General features: G+C 45.9%; 1 protein-coding gene across 3 annotated transcripts in view; it reads left to right on the plus strand.

The window, feature by feature from the left end:
* Positions 1–22,449, plus strand: part of PHACTR3 (phosphatase and actin regulator 3) — a 257,734-nt gene that overhangs the window by 40,386 nt on the left and 194,899 nt on the right. For 2 of the 3 annotated variants that reach the window (XM_056843977.1, XM_056843976.1), the window contains exon 1: positions 1,698–1,790. The exons of the other annotated variant lie outside the window; for it this stretch is intronic. The gene's annotated coding sequence lies outside the window, so the exon portion shown is untranslated. Of the gene's footprint in view, positions 1–1,697; positions 1,791–22,449 lie in introns of those variants that run through there. 3 annotated transcript variants of the gene reach the window in all.

A 22,449-nucleotide genomic window follows, 5' to 3' on the forward strand; every position in this document is an offset into this window, starting at 1 on the left:
GACCACGTAAGCCACCACAAACTCCTAAGAGGAAAGGTGGGGTAGAAGCAATAGACATATATTTGGGAAAGACAGGTGGCCAATGGTTAGAAGATGGGAAAGAGGAGCTACAAGTAAGGAGCGGGGAGCTGTCCGTTGTACTGAAGCAGACAGCAATTGAAGGAATTGCTAAACTCTCTTCTAGATCTTCAGATGTCCCTAATAAATAGGAGCATTTTGTCTCAGTGCTTCAACATCTCCATTGGTTCTTTGTGGGCTTCTGTACATAGTCCAAGATGTTGGGTTTAATCAACAAGACACACAGTATCTTGGGATATGTATATTCTGGAAATGGCTTCTTCCGTCTATGTTATATCATAATCTCTAAGGCCAACTGACACTTTTGTCTCAAGTGCTTATAAGAAGGGTACGGAGAGATATTCTTGGAAGTTGCTTATCAATTCACTACTTCTTTATGTATGCCAAAGCCCAGGACTGAGTGCATTTAGTGACACAGGATTAGCAAACATTTTCATTTAGCAGTATCTTTGATAGCCTTCCTTTCTCACTTAGACTGGAGGCAGTTTATGCAAATAAACACAATAAGAGCCCTATAATATGTGCAAGATCCATGCCACAAAACAGGATTACAAAATTGGACAAAGATTGGGACAATATAATATATACAAATGAACAAAGCAAGGATTACTGCCTCAAATTTCATAGACCTCAACTCTATTCCCATTATTAAAAGAAGGGTACGAAGAGACATTCTTGGAAGTTGCTTCTTAATTCATTACTTCTTTATGTATGCCAAAGCCCAGGACTGAGCGCATTTAGTGACACAGGATTAGCAAACATTTTCATTTAGCAGCATGTTTCAAAGTGTGTTCTTCAGGCGTTTTTCCATCTTCGTGATCACTGGAAGTAGTCATTTTATTGTTATAAGTGACCTAGCGTGGATACAAATCTAAGACATTCATACAAAATGCATGTTTTCATTTGTTGGTTACTTCCTTCTTTGATAGCCTTCCTTTCTCACTTAGACTGGAGGCAGTTTATGCAAATAAACACAATAAGAGCCCTATAATACATGCAAGAGCCATGCCGCGAAACAGGATTACAAAATTGGACAATGATTGGGACAATATAACATATACAAATGAACAAAGCAAGGAGTACTGCCTCAAATTTCATAGACCGCAACTCTATTCCCTTATTAAAAGATCCTCCTGAACAATTCCCATGGCTGGAAGCATAAAATACAGATGAAGGTATATAGAGTACTGTAACTGAGCTAAACACTGATGCTTTTTAGAATGCTGTAGTCACTTGGCCTAGCAGCTTTCCACCTCTGCAACCTTAGTTTAGGCTTTTTGTGCTTGGCTGTTTCCCTCACAGTCACCCCCAACTACTTCAAGGATTTGTTTTGCTCGAGCATGCATTTTCCAACCTTCAGAGGTCGCCTCGCTCTCCCTGTGCATTTTCGCACATTTCCCCTGTGTTTTCTGGATGCTTGCTAAACAGCATCCAGAAAATGCATGGAGAGAGCGAGGTGACCTCTGAAGGTTGGAAAATTCATGCATAATCTAGACAAAATTCTGAAGTGGTTTGAGGAGGTGACCATGAGAGAAACAGCCGTGCATAAAAGGCCTTAATCACAGGCTGCCATGTGGGTGCAATGTTTCCTGCAAATGTCTGTTTTTTCCTTTCTCTCCAGGGTAACCAGATGCAAAGGAAGACAGATCTCCTGCACCTTTATTAATTATATAGCAGAAAGAATTTGGGCCAGTTCAGCTTATTTTGCAAAGGTGAGAAAAGCTGCACCAGCTGAAATTCCCTTTTCTATGTGCACCATTAAAGAGAAAGGTGGAGTCTGATAGCCCTTCGTCTCTATTTCTCTGCACTTTCTTTCCCCCTCTCTCTTCCTCCCTCTAACTTTCTCCTATAAACAATGACACAGACATTGGAAGGGATGCCAATGACATGATGTCTCTTCTGGCAAAGCATGATCCATTTGTCATCCCAAAGGGACCGGTTGAAGTCCTATTTTTTTTTTTACATGAATGAATCACGAGAATCGATTCTACTTTCCCCCCTCTCTTTTTAACAGAAAGAGGCTATAGCCACACAAATCACAAAGGAACCCAGAACATGACATCTTCATTCTCCCATGGAAATTGCTTAACTGCAAAGTGCTTGAGAGCCAGTGTGGTGTAGTGGTTAAGAGCAGTGGTTTGGAGCGGTGGAGTCTGATCTGGAGAACCAGGTTTGGTTCCCCACTCCTCCACGTGAGCAGCGGAGGCTAATCTGGTGAACTGGATTTGTTTTCCCGCTCCTACACATGAAGCCAGCTGGGTGACCTTGGGCTAGCTTCACACTCTCTCAGCCTCACCTTCTTCACAGGGTGTCTGTTGTGGGGAGGGGAAGGGAAGGTGATTGTAAGCCGGTTTGAGTCTCCCTTAAGGGGTAGAGAAAGTCGGCATATAAAAACCAACTCTTCTTCTCTTAACTTTGGCTGCATCGCGCCCTTTGCTCGTTTCATTGGTGGCTTGTGAATGTAGCTCGCGGGGCAGCTGCTCTTTAGGGACCGTGGCAATCAGCTCATTGTTGCTTTTCCTCTCCTGTGATATAATCAGGGTGTGAGGAAGGAACAAGCGAGATAAAAGCACAGCATAAAACGCGGCGCTCTGAACGCGTGCCAGCGCTGGCACTTGTGCCCTGGAATGGATCAACAAATGACACAGAGCCTGTATTCACGGGCGGAAGGTAGAGGGCAGAAAGCGCCAGGCTGAATGGAGGCAGCTGTCGTTTCATCTCTGTCGTCGGTTGGCATGGGGTGCATCTCAGCCCCCAGAAATTTGAACCACCACTCGGGGGAAAATACACACACTCATTCCCATGAATCACAATGGCTTGAGAGCTGCATGTATAAAAAAGGGAAGATTGTGAGGCAGAGCTCATGACAACATACAGGACTCTGCTAGTGACAGTGAAGCGAGGAAGAGTCTCTGGGCTCATCTCTGTGGTGAACACTGTCAAAAGGGGGACTGGTGGGGATGGCAGAGGGCAGTTCCCCCTGCTACTTCATTTGTTTGTTTGTTTGTTTGTTTGTTTATTAAGGTATTTATAACTCCACCTTTCCTCAAGTGTGGTGTAGTGGTTAAGAGTGGTGGTTAAGAGTGGTGGACCAGGTTTGATTCCCCGGATCTGGAGAACCAGGTTTGATTCCCCGCTCCTCCACAGGAGCGGTGGAGTCTAATCTGGTGAACCGGGTTGGTTTCCCCACTCTTCCACATGAAGCCAGTTGGGTGACCATGGGCAAGTCATGCTCTCTCAGCCCCACCTACCTCACAGGGTGTCTATTGTGGGGTGGGGAAGGTGATTGTAAGCCGGTTTGATTGTCCCTTAAGTGGTGAAGAAAGTCGGCATATAAAAACTAATTCTTCTTCTTCTTCTTCATCTTCTTCTTCTTCTTCTTCTTGCTTCAAGGAGGCTTACAACATTACTTAAAAGACAACTAAAACCAGGATAAAATAACAGACCCCCAAATGTCCCCCTCTTCCCCCCTATACTGTGCTACCGATCATAGCTAGCTAGCATAGTTAAATTGTGGAACTCCCTGCCCCAGGATGTTGTGATGGCTGTCAACTTGGAAGGCTTTAAAAGGGGAGTGGACATGTTCATGGAGGAGAGGGCTATCCATGGCTACTAGTAAAAATGGATACTAGTCAGGATGCATACCTATTCTCTCCAGGATCAGATGAGCATGCCTATTATATTAGGTGCTGTGGAACACAGGCAGGATGGTGCTGCTGCAGTCGTCTTGCTTGTGGGCTTCCTGGGGGCACTTGGTTGGCCACTGTGTGAACAGACTGCTGGACTTGATGGGCCTTGGTCTGATCCAGTGTGGCTTTTCTTATGTTCTCATGTACAAAGGCTAAGGACCTAGAAACTTTGCTTCTCCTGGCTAGGAGGTTGATAGGAGCTGATCTGCACATACTACAGAATCCCATGGTTTAGCACTGGGATAGCATTGCTGGTTGTAGATGATAATAATGTGTCTGAACATTTTATGGGCCTTTCTGAGTCGCAGCAGGTCAAGAACGTGGTTCTAATCTAAATTTTCTATGTAATGCTTCATTTCTGGATTCAATCCTGATATGGGGGAGCATGAATAAGTGTGATCCTCCCACCTGGATAATACAGGAGGGGCTGCATTAGGATTCTTGCACTCAGCCACAGCTGTCCTGTCCCCTGGGCACACCTAGGCAATTGCTGCCAGAAGGGAAGGGTGAGAGATTCAAAACTGATAAAAGGAAGTATTTCTTCATACAACACATAGCTAAATTGTGGAACTCCCTGCCCCAGGATGTGTTGATGGCTGCCAACTTGGAAGGCTTTAAGAGGGGAGTGGTCATGTTCATGGAGAAGAGGGCTATTCATGGCTACTAGTAAAAATGAATACTAGTCATGATGCAAACCTATTCTGTCCAGGATCAGAGGAGCATGCCTATTATAGTAGGTGCTGTGGAACACAGGCAGGACAATGCTGCTGCACTTTGCATCTTGTTTGTGGGCTTCCTAGAGGCACCTGGTTGGCCACTGTGTGAACAGACTGCTGGACTTGATGGACCTTGGTTTGATCCAGCATGGCTTTTCTTATGTTCACCCAGCAGGCTTCATGTGGAAGAGTAGGAAATCGAACCCAGTTCTCCACATTAGAGTCTGCCGCTCTTAACGTCTACACCACGCTGGAGAGAAGGCGGACATTAACTGCCCAATCCGAAACAGAGTCACAGCTTTCTAATCCCACTGACTTCAATGGGTTTGGAAGGGGGTAACTCCACCCTAGATTGCACTGTCAAGGAATGTAGCACTTTGGGCATCCGACATCTTCATTTGTCAGTTCTCATGAACTATATAAATGGCAGCAGCTGCAGCTCTGGGCATGAACTGAGATTTCTATCAACTGACTTCACAAACCACAGGAGTCCTTTCTGATCTTCCATTTGTTTCCTCGTGGCCCTTCCCATCTAGCCTAAATGCTTACCTTGCTAGGAGAGGGGAGAGAAGAAATAATAGAGGTGCTGGCTTTGTTATATTGTCTCGGATTCTATATTTAACGTAGGCTGACAGGCATCTCTGCCCCCATCTTTAGAAATGCTATAATTACCAGTGCAGTGGGGTGGGTGGAAGACACGTGTACAAGCTTGCCTGTTGCCACAATTGGGAACTGCAGAGATATCGAGCTAGGCATATGAACACATGAAGTTGCCTTCTACTGAATCAGGCCCTTGGTCCATCAAAGTCAGTATTGTCTAAGACTGGCAGCAGCTCTCCAGGGTCTCAGGCAGAGGTCTTTCACATCACCTACTTGTTTAGTCTCAATACTGACTTTGATGGACTTTGATGGTCTGATTCAGTATAGGGCAGCTTCCTGTGTTCATGTGTTCAGGGATGCTTCAGGCTGATTCTGCATTGAGCAGGGGGTTGGACTAGAGGGTTTGTATGGCCCATTCCAACTCTATGGTTCTACACTAGCTGGACATATCATTGGATCCTGAGTAGGACTGAAGATGGGGAGGGGGAGAAAGCAGAAGGATAAGGAAATGGTGATGAAGTAGAGAAGAAGAAGAGTTGGTTTTTATATGCTGACTTTCTCTACCACTTAAGGAAGAATCAAACTGGCTTACAATCACCTTCCCTTTCCCTCCCCACAACAGGCACCCTGTGAGGTAGGTGGGGCTGAGAGAGTATGACTAGCCCAAGGTCACCCAGCTGGCTTCATGTGTAGGAGTGGGGAATCAAACCCAGTTCTCCAGAGCAGAGTTCACCTCTCCAAACCACTGCTCTTAACCACTACACCACGCTGGGCAGGAACAAACATATCAAGGGCTGGAGAGAGTGGAAGAACAAAGGTTGAGGCGGGGGGGGGCGATGAGAGGAAGCTGGGGGAGTGGGTAAGAGAGGAATCTCCCACCCCTGGAGAGCTAGACCACCCTTCCAACCTTATGTTCATATACAGCATGTGTGAGTGTTTGAGTGACTGAGAGAAGAGGGGATAATAGGATATTTTACCAGCCTCTGGTGCTGGTTAGAACATGCTCTTGGGCAAGCAGTGGGCCTGTGTTGAATGAGAGGAGCTGTCCACTAGCATTTCCATCCCATTCCGTCTTGCGGGCAAACATTTGCCTAATGAGGAAGATGCCTTGCTACAACCAAGGGAGAACCCTGATGGTTACCCTGAAGCCTAAGATAACATTGGCATTGGTGATCTGTTCTCATCCATCAGGTAGAAGAAAAAGAGTTGGTTTTTCTATGCTGACTTTCTCTACCACTTAAGGGAGAATCAAACTGGCTAGTTTCTCAAAATCTGTAAGACAGCTAGAGGTTTGGTGTCTGTGAGCATGTACAGAGGGCTGTTTCCTTACTAAGTCAGTGTTACCATCTCACTGGGCATCTGAGATTAATGTTGCTTCCAGACCTGGGCAAGCCATGGCTTCCAAACAAGGGTAAGGATTAAATAAGTTAGCCTGTTCATAAGGGCAATTCATGTGGTCATTTATAAATCTTGACTTATATCTGCTAGTTCTGGTGGGATAACATTGTCTGATTCCCATCACAGCCTTTATACCTCCAGCAATCTTCTGAAACAGGATATTCTTGCTGCCAATTAGCGTAGACATTTTGAAAATACACAATAGGCTCTGGAGCTGACCTTGGTGCTGAACATTGATTAAAGGGTAAGAATAAATCAGTGTCGAAGTCCTATCAAACCATAATTGAAAGTCTGCCATAAATGTTGGACAGAGTTGTAAATTATACTGGTTAACACTTCAGCTTTATTATCTGAAGTGTCCAATACTCTCCACAACCCCAGTGGAATCATTCAGTGATGACTGCAGGAAAAGCAAGAGAGAGACATAAGAACATAAGAAAGGCCCCGCTGGTTCAGCACAAAGTCCATCATGTCCAGCACACACTGTTCACACAGTGGCCCACCAGGTGCCTCTACGAAGCCCCCAAACAAGACAACTGCAGCAGCACCATCCTGCCTGTGATCCATGGCACCTTATATAATAGGCATGCTCCTCTGATACTATAGGGAATAGGTATGCAGCATGACTAGTATCCATTTTAACTAATAGCCATGAATACCCCTTTCCTCCATGAATATGTCCACTCCCCTCTTAAAGCCTTCCAAGTTGGCAGTCATCACCACACCCTGGGGCAGGGAGTTCCACAATTTAACTATGCTTTTTGTGAAAAAATACTTCCTTTTATCTGTTTTGAATCTGTCGCCCTCCAGCTTCAACAGATGACCTCGTGTTCTAGTATTATGGGAGAGGGAGAAAAACTTCTCCCTGTCCACTCTCTCCAAACCATGCATAATTTTATAGACCTCTATCATTTCTCCCCTTAGCCGCCTTCTTTCCAAGCTAAATAGCCCTAAGCGTTTTAACCACTCCCCATAGGACAGTTGCTCTAGTCCCCTAATCATTTTGGTTGCTCTTTTCTGCACCTTCTCAAGCTCTATAATATCCTTTTTTAGGTGTGGTGACCAGAACTGTACACAGTATTCCAAGTGTGGTCTCACCATAGATTTGTACAAGGGCAGTACAAATCTATGGTGAGACCCAAGATCCAATCTACAGAAGTGGTTGGCTCATTCTGGACTATATGTATAGTGGGTGGATGGTCATATTTGAGAAAGCACCCTTGCATTAAAAAATAATCCTGACCATAAACTGGCACAGCATAGCTATCGTTCTTTCCCTGTGTGTATGTAAAGTTCCGTCAAGTCGCTTCCGACTCATGGTGACCCTATGAATCAAAGTCCTCCAAAATGTCCTATCTTTGACAGTCTTGCTCAGGTCTTGCAAACTGAGGGCTGTGTCTTCCTTTATTGGGTCAATCCATCTCTTGTTGGGTCCTCCTCTTTTCCTGCTGCCCTCAACTAGCATGACTGCCTTCTCCAGTGACTCTTGTCTTCTCATAATGTGAACAAAATGCGATAACCCCAGTTTAGTCATTTTAGCTTCTAGGGTCAGTTCAGGCTTGATTTGATCTATAACCCTCTGATTTGCTTTTTTTGGCAGTCCACGGTATCGGTAACACTCTCCTCCAACACCACATTTCAAAGGAATCTACTTTCTTCCTATCAGCTTTTTTCATTGTTGGAATACTTAATCTTGGTGGCCAGTGACACATCCTTACACTTCAGAATCTTTTCTAGCTCCATGGCTGCCCTTCCCAGTCTCAATCTCCTTCTGATTTCTTCTGATTCTCTCTCTAGAACAGTGTATTTACCTGAATGGAAGACAAGTTTTCTGAAGTCACGCAGACCCAACTATTCATACTTCAGGCTACCACCTCATTCTGTCTATGTAGATCAACTCTAAGAAACATCAAATTAGCAATAATAACTTAGAGGCAAACAGATGGTAAACATAGCGAGATAGCTAACCGGACTGTTTGTTATTTTAAACAAGGTTTCTATTGATTCTTATCATTACAATAACTCTTTGAGGCTCCTACAGTTATGACAAAGCAATTGGATTTAAAACTGGATTATATTTTGCTGACTCAGTTGCATAAAGGATTTTTAAAAAAATTGTGGTCTCTTATAAAATCGATAATGCTCCCATGTATATTGGGGTTTACTGAAATAAATCCTCCACTGCAAAGTATATGCAAATGAGGCACATAACGGTTTATGCATTTTATAGGGAGAGAAGGGTTCTAAAATTTCAATTTAATTTTTAAACCCAGACTGGAGGTGTAAAAATGCTTTTAATATTTATGACCGGATTTTCCAGAGAAATTGTTAATGAAACAGCATGCTTAATCGATGGACCAAATGGTGTGCTTGAATGTCCTATGTTATTTTAGGAATTCAATGTGAGTGCAGTATAAGTATGACTAGTTTGGTGTGCTTCATTTAGCATTAATGCCTGCATGGACAATAATTTGTAATCCTCTTTTTTAAATTGTTACATAATCTGTGATTAGAAATAGTCAGTGAATATTTAAGATGGGCACCCTGATCCATACACACATGCAAACATGTTCCATAGGTGAATGAGTCAGGCCAGACTTGCTATAAAATAGGTTTCTCCACATTTTAAATGCTCATTTACAGTCCCAGGCAACTGCCAGAGCCAGTATGGTGAAGTGGTTAAGAGTGGCGGACTCTAGTATGGAGAACCAGGTTTGATTCCCTGCTCCTCCACATGCAGCCTGTTGGGTAACCTTGGGTTAGTCACAGTTCTCTCAGAACTCTCTCAGCCTCACCTACCTTACAAGGTGCCTGTTATGGGGGGAGTGATTGTAAGCCTCTTCAAGACTCCCTTTGGTAGAGAAAGGCAGGATATAAAATCCAACTCTTCTTCTTCTTCTTCTTCTTTCCCACATCCATGCCTTTCAGCTTCTTTTGACAGAACAGCCATCAAGCCCAGAGGGTGTGCTTCATTAATAAACTTCCTGACAAGTGTATCGATAACCCATAGTGATGACTGAGAAGCTTCAATGAAGTTGTAGTAGAAGAAGAGTTGGTTTTTTATATGCCGACTTCCTCTTCCACTGAAGGAAAAATCAAACCAGCTTACAATCACCTTCCCTTTCCCTCTCCACATCAGACACTCTGTGAGGTGGGTGCGGCTGAGAGAGCTCTAACAAAGGTGTGACTAGCCCAAGGTCACCCTGCTGGCTTCTTGTGTAGGAGTGGGGAAACCAATCGGGTTCACCAGAGTCCGCCACTCCTGTGGAGGAGTGGGGAATCAAACCCGGTTCTCTAGATTAGAGTCCATTGCTCCAAACCATCACTCTTAACCACTTCACCATGCTGGCTCTATTTTGTAAGCACAGAAGTGGAAGGGAAAGGGAAACAAGAGAGTTGGAGAGGGATTGCTGCTAAATGGCTTTTCATGGGCAACATGTTCCAGTCCTTGGTACAGCAAGATTGTTTTCAAGACAGACTAGCAAAGGGGGCTTCACATGCTTCTTGGAACACAGCAGTGAGTATAATCCGGTCTGTTCTTCACATGCTAGCGACTCATTAACCTTTTATAATTGCAAGGAACAAGATGTCATTAGCACAGTGGCAAAGAAAGTCAAGAGAGAGTTTAAAAACATAAGCCCAGTGTTCCCAGAAGGCCTGCATGAAGGGCATTGAGGGTCAGGGTCATCGTTATGGTTGCAGTGCCAAAAATGAAGGGAAGCAGACCATCCTGGCCTCCAGTAGGTTCAGAAATCCCCCCCATGTGATTTGCAGTGGAAGGAGAGGTTGTCTGATTGTAGCAGGCATAATTCATCAGAAAATAAAGGCCCAAGTCTCAAAATTGGCCACCAGCTTCAGGATCATAATGGGAGCTGTGGTGCTAAAAATGAAGAGAATCGGAACCTCCTGGCCCACATTAGGTACCGAACCCCAGCCACCGCTTCTTGTGTGCAATGGAATCTATGCTTGCCGGTTTGTGGCAGGCATTATTCATCATAAGATAATGCTATGACACTCAAATTTGGAGGTGGGATGTGTCGTGCTAAAGGTGAAGGGAAAGGGAACATCCTGGCACAGCCTAGTTCCAGAACAGCCCTCTGTATTTGCAATAGAAGCAAGGATTTACTTTCGAGAAGGAGATTCATGCCATATAGCTGGGTTTGCCAGGTCTTCTGCTATAGTGGGAGGCCTCCTGTTGGCAAACTCTGTTGCCCAATGCCACTCCAGGTGGCAGTTGGACAATTCTTTTTTTAAAGTGAGAGTGCCAATGATAGAGTTTTTGGTGATTCCTAGAACTACCCTTTGTCACTTCCACATTGTACCCAGAAGTGAGTTAGCAAAGTTGGTGGTGTCACTCCGTCCCCCATGTCCCCACCCCCAGCCCTCCCACCAGTTGCCAGACTCAGCCTGGTGACTCTACACATATATGGGCATCCAAAGTGATTGATTTAAAACATTTTTATGCCTCCTGTCCACTCGATCAGAGTCCCAATGTTAATGCTTACATCCCCTCATTGTGTAAGTGGAAATGCAACCTCATCTCCAAAGGGGGTGGGAAGGCTGAACATTTTTCATTTACAGACTGTCTTTGTGGCAGCTGCCCTCTTTAACCAAAGTGGTTAAAGTGGTGTAGTGGTTAAGAACGGTAGTTTGGAGCGGTGGACTCTGATCTAGAGAACTGGGTTTGATTCCCCACTCCTCCACATGAGTGGCGGAGGCTAATCTGGTGACCTGGATTGGTTTCCCCTCTCCTCTACATGAAGCCAGCTGAGTGACCAAGGGCTAGTCACAGCTCTCTCAGCCCCACCTACCCCACAGAGTGTCTGTTGTGGGGAGGGGAAGGGACAGTGACTGTAAGCTGGTTGGATTCTTCCTGAAGTGGTAGAGGAAGTCAGCATAGAAAAACCAACTCTTCTTATTCTTCTTTATCCGTAGCCACTTAACTAGCTGGCCACTGTTTCGCATGCAGAGGAAACCTTTCTCTTCCCTCACCAAGTTTTATCTTGGGCTTGGATTGATTGAACCGCACAACATCTTCCCTGATGATTAGAATAGGTATCATTTACAAAGGGTCCGGTAAAATCAATGGCATGGGGGGAGAGGGAAGCCGCTGAATAACTCTAGCGATAGGGTTATCCCCTCACACTAACAAGCCAGAAAATAATGATATAAGAATAAGGCTCGATAGCAATCAGCATCTCTGAGATCGACCGAACGAGAGTCCCTATTCTTCACTTGTCATTATATTATTATTTTTGTTTCCACTGAGCTCTTTAGCCTCCCCTAGACTAGGCTATCATTTCCCGTCAAACTGATCTCAGGGGAAGCTAAACAAATTTAGAAATGTTGTCCAAAATTCATGCTTTGGCTTCACTGCCCTTCTATAACCTCTGACCTCCTGGGTTCCCCATTATGGAAATATCTGGAATAGGTTTGCGCCACTTACTGGAACTTCTGCTTTCGGTGTCTTCAGATCTGACTTCCATCTACTTCCATCACTGGGTTGGCAGCTGCTTCTGTTTGTCTGTCAGTCTATCCAGCATGGCGTAGTGGTTAAGAGCGGTGGTTTGGAGCAGTGGAGTCTGATCTGGAGAACTGGGTTTGATTCCCCACTCCTCCACATGAGCTGCGGAGGCTAATCTGGTGAACTGGATTTGTTTTCCCACTCCTGCACGTGAAGCCAGCTGGGTGACCTTGGGCTAGTCACAGCTCTCTTAGAGCTCCCTCAGCCCCACCTACCTCACAGGGTGTCTGTTGTGGGGAGGGGAAGGGAAGGTGATTGTAAGCCAGTTTGAGTCTCCCTTAAGTGAAAGTCGGCATATAAAAAACAACTCTTCTTCTATCTGTCCATCTGTCTGTCTATCCCACTCTTCCTCCCTCTGGGTAATCTGTCTTGTCTGTCTCTCTCCCATCCTTCCATCCCTCCATTTCTCTCTCTCTCTCTCTCTCTCTCTCTCATCTATCACCTATCTCTGTGTGTAAAGTGCTGTCAAGTCGCGCCCAACTTAGGGCAACCCCATAGGGTTTGCAAGGCAAGAGACTAACAGAGGTGGTTTGCCAGTGCCTTCCTCTGCACAACAAACCCTGGCATTCCTTGTTGGTCTCCCATCTAATTACTAACCAGGGCAGACCCTGCTTAGTTGCTGAGATCTGATGAGATCAGGACTTCCTGGTGCATTCAGGTCAGGGCATCATCTATCCGTCCTGCCCCAAGTAATTCATTTCCTATAAAAAAAAAAAAATCAGGAGGGCAGCAGGAAAAGAGGAAGACCCAACTGAGATGGATGGACTCAATAAAGGAAGCCACAGCCCTCAATTTGCAAGATCTGAGCAAGGCTGTCAAAGATAGGACATTTTGGAGGACTTTTATTCATAGGGTCGCCATGAGCCAGAAGTGACTTGACGGCACTTAACACACACACGCACGCACACACACACACACAAATCATACAACCCCGACCCAAAACCATCAACACACAATTAAAACAACAGCTAGGCATTTTAGCAAAGCATGTTACACTGTACCCATAGGTGTCACCACATCCAATCAGACCAGAGACAAGTAGGATGAACCTTCCTTTCAGCGGCACTTATCCTAAACTTATTGGCAGTTAGCGCAATCAAAGGTTTACTAAAGAGGACAATTTCAGCCACCCTCCTGAAGAATTCAAGAGATGATGGCCAGGCATGAATCCCAGAGGGCAGAGTTTTGCCATCTTGATACCACCATTGAAAGCAAGTAGCTGATAGCAAAGCAAATAGATTATCAGACATGGGGATGGATTCCACAGATATGTCCCACTAGCAGTGATGCTTTCTACCAGTGGTAGAAGCCTTCTTCTGCTGGCTTAGGAAAGCCTTGTGCATCAGCAGAAGTGTCCTGGAAACAGAGGGAAAGACTCACCCTTTCTGGGGCATATCTGAGGATATGCCTGGCAACTGGTGGCGGGGGGGTAGGAGTGGGGACATGGTGGGACAGGGCTGGGACATTGTCTGCACCACTATGTCACATCTGGGAAAAACCTGTAAGTGACATAGGGTAGACCTAGGAATTGCCAGAAACTAGAGCTACTCTATGACACTTTCGCGTTTTTCCTGGGAGTGAGGTAGCAATCCAGATGCACCAGTGTTATTTTAAAAAATTTGTCCTGCTTGGGTTGCCAACCTCCAGGCAAGGCCTGGAGATCTCCCAGAATTATGATATCCAGGCTATGGAGATCAGTTCCCCTGGAGAATATGGTGGACTCTATGGCATTAGGTGGACTCAGAGGGTGGACTCTATTGCACTTTAAACCATTGAAGTCTCTTCCCTCCCCAAACTCTCCCCTCCACTCCCAAATCTTCAAGAAATTTCCAACCTGGAGTTAGCATCCCTAGTTTCAAGGCAACTAGGACTGCCAGCAGATAGCCTCCCACCATATAGGGCTGCAGGTTGGGAAATATCTGGAGATTTTAGGGGTGGAGCCTGAGGAGGGTGGGGTTTGGGGAGGGGAGGGGCTTCGATGGGGTATAATCCCATAGAGGCCGCCTTCCAAAGTGGCCATTTTCTCCAGGTGAACTGACCTCTGTCACCTTGAGATCAGTTGTAATAGCAGGAGATCTCCAGCCACCACCTAGAGGTTGGCAACCCTACTGCCATAGTAAGTAGGGTTGCCAGGTTCCTCTTCACTACTAGTGGGAGGTTTTTGGGCTGGAGCCTGAGGAGGGCGGGGTTTGGGGAGGGGTGGGACTGCAATGCCATAGTGTCCAATTGCCAAAGTGGCCATTTTCTCCAGGTGAACGAATCTCTATTGGCGGGAGCTCAGTTGTAATAGCAGGAGATCTCCAGCTAGAACCTGGAGGTTACTAGAAAAGAAGCCACCACTGTACTGATACTAAGCTGTTAGGAAATTAGCACAGGAGCGACACAACAATGTAATTACAAAGTGCAAAAAAAGTTCTATCTGGAAAAGCTACAAGTAATAAGCAACAACATAATAAAAAAAAACATTGTGTCTACAAAGTCCAATAGTAACTGTTGTATTAGTATTGAAGATAATAAAGCAAAGGTGATGATGCTTTAAGAGATGACTCGGGGATATGGCCATTTAAAATTTCTTCAATTCTTCATCAGTCCCCAAACATCAAGAACACTTGATACCAGTAATTTTTGACTGCAGTTACTAATACAGGATAGTCACCACATTCCACTTAGGATACAGCCAGTATAGTAGTTAGTAATACAAAGTAGTCACCATGTTCCACATAGGATACAGCCAGTGTAGCAGTGTGTATTCTAACTACTATACTGGCTGTATCCTAAGTGGAATGAGGTGACTATCCTGTATTAGTAACTGCAGTCAAAAATTACTTGTATCAAGTCTTCTTGATGTTTGGGGACTGATGAAGAATTGAATTGAAGAAATTTGAAACTGCCGTATCCCCGAGTCATCTCTTAAAGAACCTGGAGGTTGGCAACCCTAATAGTGAGAGGCCTGGCAGCCATACTGTAGATCCACCCAGCCCATTTTGAAACAAATTATTTGCTTTGTAAATATGGGTGGGAAGGTCTAGTAACATGCCTTGGCCAGGAACCCAAAATCTTAGCTTGGTCATCGCTCTGTGCATCAAGAAAAGCTTCACAGGCACTGCTGCTTTCCCTGGGAGAATTAAAAGGTCAAGATGTATGCTTTAGGAATTGCCTACACTAAGCATTTTTTGAAAAATGTGTCCCAAGGGTAATGGCAACTCAATCCCTGCAAATAAGTCATTCACTCCCCAGCCTCCACATTTAGTTATGGGTCTTAAAATGCAAAAAGAAAAAGAAAGAAAGAAAGAAAGAAAGAAAGAAAGAAAGAAAGAAAGAAAGAAAGAAAGAAAGAAAGAAAGAAAAGGGTGGGGGAGAATGAAGCCAAAGGAGAAAGGTGCTCATTAGAGGGAACAAGGTTTATTGTGAACAACTGGCAGGGAGTTGAAAGAGCCAGCAAGATTACCTCTCTGCAAAGCACCAGGCCTTTTGATTAAGCCCACGGAGAATGACTGTTGCTATTTTTTTCCAGCCAGGTTCCTGGTGGCACTGTGCATCTCTGTTCACCAGAACCGCAGAAATGGGGCACGCCCTCCCCTGAGTCCTTGTCTTCTGCAGCAGAGAGATGGAAGGAATGGAGCAGGATGCTGGCTCTGATTTCCTAGCTCTGATGCTGGCAAATTTAATAAGACAACAAAACCATAGATATTTTGGAGGAGTACGCTAGAGTGTCCCCGTCACTTCTGAGCCAGTGTGGTGTAATGGTTAAGAGCTGTGGTTTGGAGCGGTGGACTCCGATCTGGAGAACCAGGTTTGATTCCCCACTCCTCCACATGAGTGGTGGACACTAACCTGGTGAACCGGGTTGGTTTCCCCACTCCTCCACATGAAGCCAGCTGGGGGACCTTGGGCTAGTCACAGCTCTCTTAGAGCTCTCTCAGCCTCATCTACCTCACAGGGTGTTTGTTGTGGGGAGGGGAAGGGAAGGTGACTGTAAGCCGGTTTGATTCTTCCTTAAGTGGTAGAGAAAGTTGGTATATATAAACCAACTCTTCTCCTCCTCCTTCTTCCGTGTTTGCCAGGGACGCTCAAGCATATTCCTCCAAAAACTCTATGGTTTTCATAGAGTTTTTTGAGAGATGTGATAGGGCATTCCTGTCGCTTCTGGGTTTATCATGGAACATTATTGCATACACAAATTACGCCCCCACACACCAAAGCTCCTGCCAGTGGCAAGGCGGGACCTGGCAACCCTAGCAGCTGTTTGTCCACCATCCCCCCTGTTCCAGTATTTATAAGAACACAAGAAGACCCCTTCTGGGTCACATCAGTGGAACTCAGTGGAACTCCCTGCCCCAGGATGTGGTGAATGCTGCTTCAGTCGTCTTGTTTGTGGGCTTCCTAGAGGCACCTGGTTGGCCACTGTGTCTGATCCAGCATGGCTTTTCTTATGCTCTTATGTTCTTATGTATTATGCTGCATTCCCTCCCACAGGGCTTCATAGTGGTCTCCAATCACCCCGACTACTTCCCCCATGTGAGTTCATATGTTGGGAAAGGGCTCTTTAATTCTTCCCTCCTCAGTGAGAACAGCAATAAAGGCTCTGAAAGAAGTTTCCTCTGATGCATCTCAACTGCTTTGTCCCATGCAGAGATAAATAGGGCTGAGCAGAGAGGTGGGCATAGTAAGAAAAGGGCTCTGCCAGATCTTCTGTTATTCCCTGTTTATCAGATTGTGAGCTAGTGGCCAGAACCTCTCTTGCTGGACAATCATTACATACATAGCCAGCATGGAGTAGCGGTTAGGAGCAGCGGACTCTAATATGGTGAACCGGTAGGGTTGCCAACCTCCATGTACTAGCTGGAGATCTCCTGCTATTACAACTGATCTCCAGCCATTAGAGATCAGTTTCCTTGGAGAAAATGGCTGCTTTGGCAATTGGACTCTATGGCATTGAAGACCCTCCCCTCCTGGAACCCTGCCCTCCTCAGGCTCCGCCCCAAAAATCTCCAGGTATTTCCCAACCCAGAGTTGGCAACCCTATGAACTGGGTTGGTTTCCCCACTCCTCCACTTGCAACCTGCTGGGTGACCTTGGGCTAGTCACAGTTCTTTTTGAGATCTCTCAGCCTCACACCTACCTTACAACACATGAACACATGAAGCTGCCTTAAACTTAATCAGACCCTTGGTCCACCAAAGTCAGAATTGTCTACTCAGACCGGCAGCGGCTCTCCAGGGTCTCAGGCAGAGGTCTTTCACATCACCTACTTGCCTAGCCCCTTTAACTGGAGATGCCAGGGACTGAACCTGGGAACTTCTGCATGGTGAGCAGATGCTCTATCAATGAGCCATGGTGTCTGTTGTTGGGAGGGGAAGAACTGGTTTGAGTCTTCTTAAAAGGTAGAGAAAGTCGGCATATAAAAACCAAGTCTTCTTTTTCTTCCATTCAGAACTTAGTTCCTGTTGAAACTTAATTGCTGACCATAATTATAGGGTTGGGTTTTTTTGTGGGGGGGGGGGGGAATTGGTACAGGTTCCAAAGACACAGCTTGAGAGCTTGTTCCTGAAAATGCGAGAGAGTCTTTTTTGAAACAGTGGCTGCTGCAGTTTGCCGGCAGGGCTATAAAAACAAAATAGTCTTGGGGGAAGGATTCTCTGGTTTCCTGTGTGGGTGCTAACAGGGCCAGGGAACTGGGAGAGATGCCATCAGGGCCAGCCCTTTCCAGAGTGGGCTTGGTTTTCGAGCAAAGCCGATGCTCCAGGCCTTTCTGCTACCTTCGCTGTGTTTCCTCCTCCTCCTGTTCCGCCCACATCTCCAGTCAAAAAAGGCTTCTGGATATAAAAAGCTTTTTTTCGATGGGAGGAAAAAGGAACTTGCAGATATGGCATTGGGGGGGGGGGCAAATATCACTTGGCAGATTGTTGTGAGGTGGAGACTGTAAGGGAAGAGAGCCCGGATTCGTAAGCCTGCATGAAATCACTGCACTGAGCGCATCGCAGTGCACTCAAGCCGGGCAGCTACTGGGATAGGATGTGCGCGTGTCTTTGGCAGGTTCCCCCCCCTTCCCTGCCTAAAATAAGAAACATGTCCAGCTATTGTCCACAGTGTAAATAGACTCTGTCTAGACTCTTCAGGGAGATGTCTGTCCGTGGGGAGTTTTGAAAGGAGAAGGGGGGGGGGAACGGGATCGCATCGTTTCCCTCTCTGCTGCATTCGGCCTGCTGCGAACCGAGAATCGGCGCTCGGAGGTGAGTAGCCGGCCAGGCGGTCTGCGAGCAAAGTCTTGTCAATGTTGGTTCTGCTTGGAAGTAGCGGCAGGCACTGCAGCAGGGCCGGGGGATCTTTGTGGGGGAAACAGGCTAGGAGGCGGCGGCTTCTATTTCAGGAAGGCGAGACGGGTGGCCTTGGAGCCAGCTCGCAGTGCCCAGGGATGTGCATGTTTCATCGATGCGCCAACAGTCTGTTTGATGATGCCGTCTTTTGGTAACGGGGTACAGCCCTGTCTTTGGACAATCGTTGTAAAAATGAGGAGAGGATCTCAATTGTGGAAGGTGGTTGCTTAAGTGTCTTTGTTTCTGCTTGGTCTCAGTGGGGATGTACCCCCCTATTAGGGTTGCCAACCTCCAGGTACTAGCTGGAGATCTACTATTACAACTGATCTCCAGCCGATAGAGATCAAGTTCACCTGGAGAAAAAAGCTGCTTTGGCAATTGGACTCTATGGTATTGAAGTCCCTCCCCAAACCCCGCCCTCCTCAGGTTCTGCCCCCCAAACCTCCCTCCAGTGGCAAAGAGGGACTTGGCAACCCTACTCCCCATGTGCATACAGCTTAGCAATCCTATGGAGAAAGGTCATTAATCTTATTGGAACCCTTTTGACATCTCTCAAACAGGTTCCTGTGCATCTCCTTTGCCTTGAATTTCACTCCAGGTGAAATTGTGAGGGACATTAATGCCTCTTGGAATATTGCTGTTTAACTCGGGCTGTCAGCCTCCAGGTACTACCTGGAGATCTCCTGCTATTACAACTGATGTCCAGCCACTAGAGATCCATTCACCTGGAGAAAATGGCCGCTTTGGCAATTGGACTCTATGGCAATGAAGTCCCTCCCCTCCCCAAACCCCCCCTCCTCAGGCCCCACCCCCAAAACCTCCCACCAGTGGCAAAGAGGGACCTGGCAACCCTACGTTTAACCACAGTGAAATTTGGAATACCATTAGGTCTTTGGTTCTTGTAGGTTATCCGGGCTGTGTAACCGTGGTCTTGGTATTTTCTTTCCTGACTTTTCAGCAGCTGTGGCTGGCATCTTCAGAGGAGTAACACTGAAGGACAGTGTCTCTCAGTGTCAAGTGTGTAGGAAGAGTAATATATAGTCAGAAAGGGGTTGGGTTGAGCTGAATCATTGTCCTGCAAAAAGTATCAAAGGTAATGTGCTAATCATTGTCCTGTAAGTATCAAGATAATGTGCTAATGAGGGTGTGGTATGTTAATATGGAACCATTGTATCCCATTACACAGCCCGGATAACCTACAAGAACCAATGAACTCTGACCGTGAAAGCCTTCGACACCATTAGGTCTATTTATCATATTTTAAAATCCCATTGTCCATTTGCCTTGGAGGGTGGTTGAGTCCCCGTCTTTGGAGGTCTTTAAGCAGAGGCTGGATGGCCATCTGTCAGGAGTGCTTTGATTGTGGGATCCTGCATGGTGGGGGGAGGGTTGGGGTCACTGGGGATGTGGTGGGGAGGTAGTTGTTAATTTCCTGCATTGTGCAGGGGGTTGGACTAGATGATCCTGGTGTTCCCTTCCAACTCTATGATTCTATGATCTCAGGTGCACCGGACTATGGTTCTCTCAGCCTCCATTTTATCCTTGCAATCCTATCTGGATTTGACCCCACTTGGTAATGTAACTCACTGGCAGTGTAATCCAAAGAACACTTCCCTGGGCCTAATCCCCGTTGAGTAGGTGTGCATAGGATACTGTGTAGACCTGTTTAGGATTGCTCCCTGTGTGATCTTCTGTGGTGATTTCATTCTGGCTGTGCTGAACCACGCAGTTCCTTGGAAAGACCGTTATGTACTTATTTCTCAGCATATGTCCCATTTTTTTCGTTCGAACCGTGGGCTCCGAAGATAAAAACATAGAACAGCATGACACATCCTGCACTACCATGGAACAGCAATCATAAAATACCTTGGCAGCAGAGAATAAGATGAGGAGTTTACAACCCCCAAGCCTGGCAAAATGTCATTGTTTCCTTTCTATAACAGCTGTATGGTGAAAGGTGGAGTATAAATCCCCCAAATAGATTAAAAAACCCACACAATTAAAAAAAAATCACAATGGCAGATCGTGGCAGGGCCAAAGTTAATGGTGACATCTGGTGCCCTGTTAGATAAAGCTTTGCTCCTTTTCATTGTCAACCTCATGTACGTTGGTGGTGGTACCAGAAGGAAGCCTGAAGAGCTCACAGGAGGATATCTGGGTTGGGAAATTCCTGGAGATTGTGGGGTAGAGCCTGGGGAGGGGCTTCAGCATGGTATAATGCCATACAGTCTACCCTCCAAAGCAGCTATTTGCTCCGGGTAGGGTTGCCAGGTCCCTCTTCACCACCAGTGGGAGATTTTGGGGGAAGAGCCTGAGGAGGGCGGGGTTTGGGGAGGGGAAGGAACTTCAATGCCACAGAGCCCAATTGCCAATCTAGGAGAAACCCGTCAGTGATCACAACATTTCTTTCTAAGTGCTTACAGACCATCTGTTTAATTATCTGCTCTAGTATCTTACCTAGTATTGAAGTCAAGCTGACTGGGCGATAATTGTTTGGGATTTCTTTCCCCCCCTTTTTAAAGATGAGGACCACTTTTGCCCTCCTCCAGTCTGCTGGAACGTCTCTTGTTCTCCAGGAATTCTCAAAGATTATTGCCAGTGGTTCTTAGATCACTTCAGCCAGTTCTTTTAACACCCTTGGATGCAGTTCATCCGGCCCTGGAGACTTGAATTCATTAAGAGTAGCCAGGTGTTCCCATACCATCCCAGTGTCTATACTATGCTGTAATTCCCCTACTGCATCCTCTGCTCCATGATTCCCAGGTTGAGCACTATTTCCCTTTTGGGAGAAGACTGAGACAAAGAAGGTGTTAAGTAATTCTGCCTTTTCTGCCTCCTCTGTTAATAATTCACCATCCTCTCCTTGCAGTGACCCCATCGTTACCTTGATCTTCCTTTTGCTATGGACATAACCGAAAAACCCTTTTTTGTTGTTTTTAACTTCCCTGGCAAGCCGGAGCTCGTTCTGCGCTTTAGCCTTTCTGACTTTCTCCCTGCATATGCTGGCTACTTGTTTGAATTCCTCTTTGTTGATTTCCCCCTTTTTCCAATTCTTGTACATACCCTTTTAAAATCCTACCTCAACCAAACGTTCTTTAGACATCCACCCTGGTTTCTTCCAACCTCTACCATTTTTTCTCCTCATTGGAACTGATTGAAATTGTGCCTTCAATATCTCACTTCTAAGAAATTCCCATCCTTCATGCTCTCCCTTCTCTTTCAGTATCCTTACCCATGGGATGACCCCCAGTAGTTCCCTAAATTTATTGAAATCAGCTTTTTAAAAATCTAGAATACATGTCACACTCTCCTTGCTTCTCTTTTCTGCTGTATAACAAACAGAAAGGTTTGTTATACAGCAGAAAGTTCACCTGGAGAAAATGGCCACTTTGGCAATTGGACTATGGCATTGAAGTCCCTCCCCTCCTCAAACCCACTCTCCTCAGGCTCCACCCCAAAAATCTCCAGGTATTTCCCAGCCTGGAGCTGGCAGCCCTAGTCAGAGGGCAGCTCCCAGGTCCAGACAAAGAGAGGAACATCCCATTCAAGAGATAATACTTATGCACACTTGGAGTGATTTAGTGCCCCCCAAAGTCCTGACATGCTGAGTTGCTCACTCCAACACTACCTTGGGTCCCTGAAAGGGACATGATTCCACAACTTTGTTAGAACAAAGCAGGTCTGGTCTGAGCCTAGATGGGGGATGGTCATGCTACCTCAAGACCTATGGAAGGCAAGGTAGCAATGTAATGAATGACTATATCCCCATATATTATATCCTTGATTCAACCTGTAAGATAGAACTGTGTTATCCCCATACTATCCATTGGATGCTGAGAGAGAGAGAGAGAGAGATTTGCTGAAGATCTCCAGCATGGTGTAGTGGTTAGAGTGCTGGACTAGGGTTTGGGAGACCCAAGTTCGAATCCCCACTCTTCCACGGAACTTTAGGCAAGTCACACTCTTTCAGCCTAACCTACCTCACAAGATTGTTGTAAAGATAAAATGGAGAAGGGGGAGAATGTTGTAAGCCCCTTTGGATCCCGATTGTTCAGAAAAGAGGGATATAAATGAAGCAAGCAAGCAAATAAATAAATACCAAGGCCTGTGTTCTGTATTGCTATAAT

This window comes from Euleptes europaea, chromosome 2 (genome assembly GCF_029931775.1).
Source record: "Euleptes europaea isolate rEulEur1 chromosome 2, rEulEur1.hap1, whole genome shotgun sequence".
NCBI lineage: Eukaryota > Metazoa > Chordata > Lepidosauria > Squamata > Sphaerodactylidae > Euleptes > Euleptes europaea.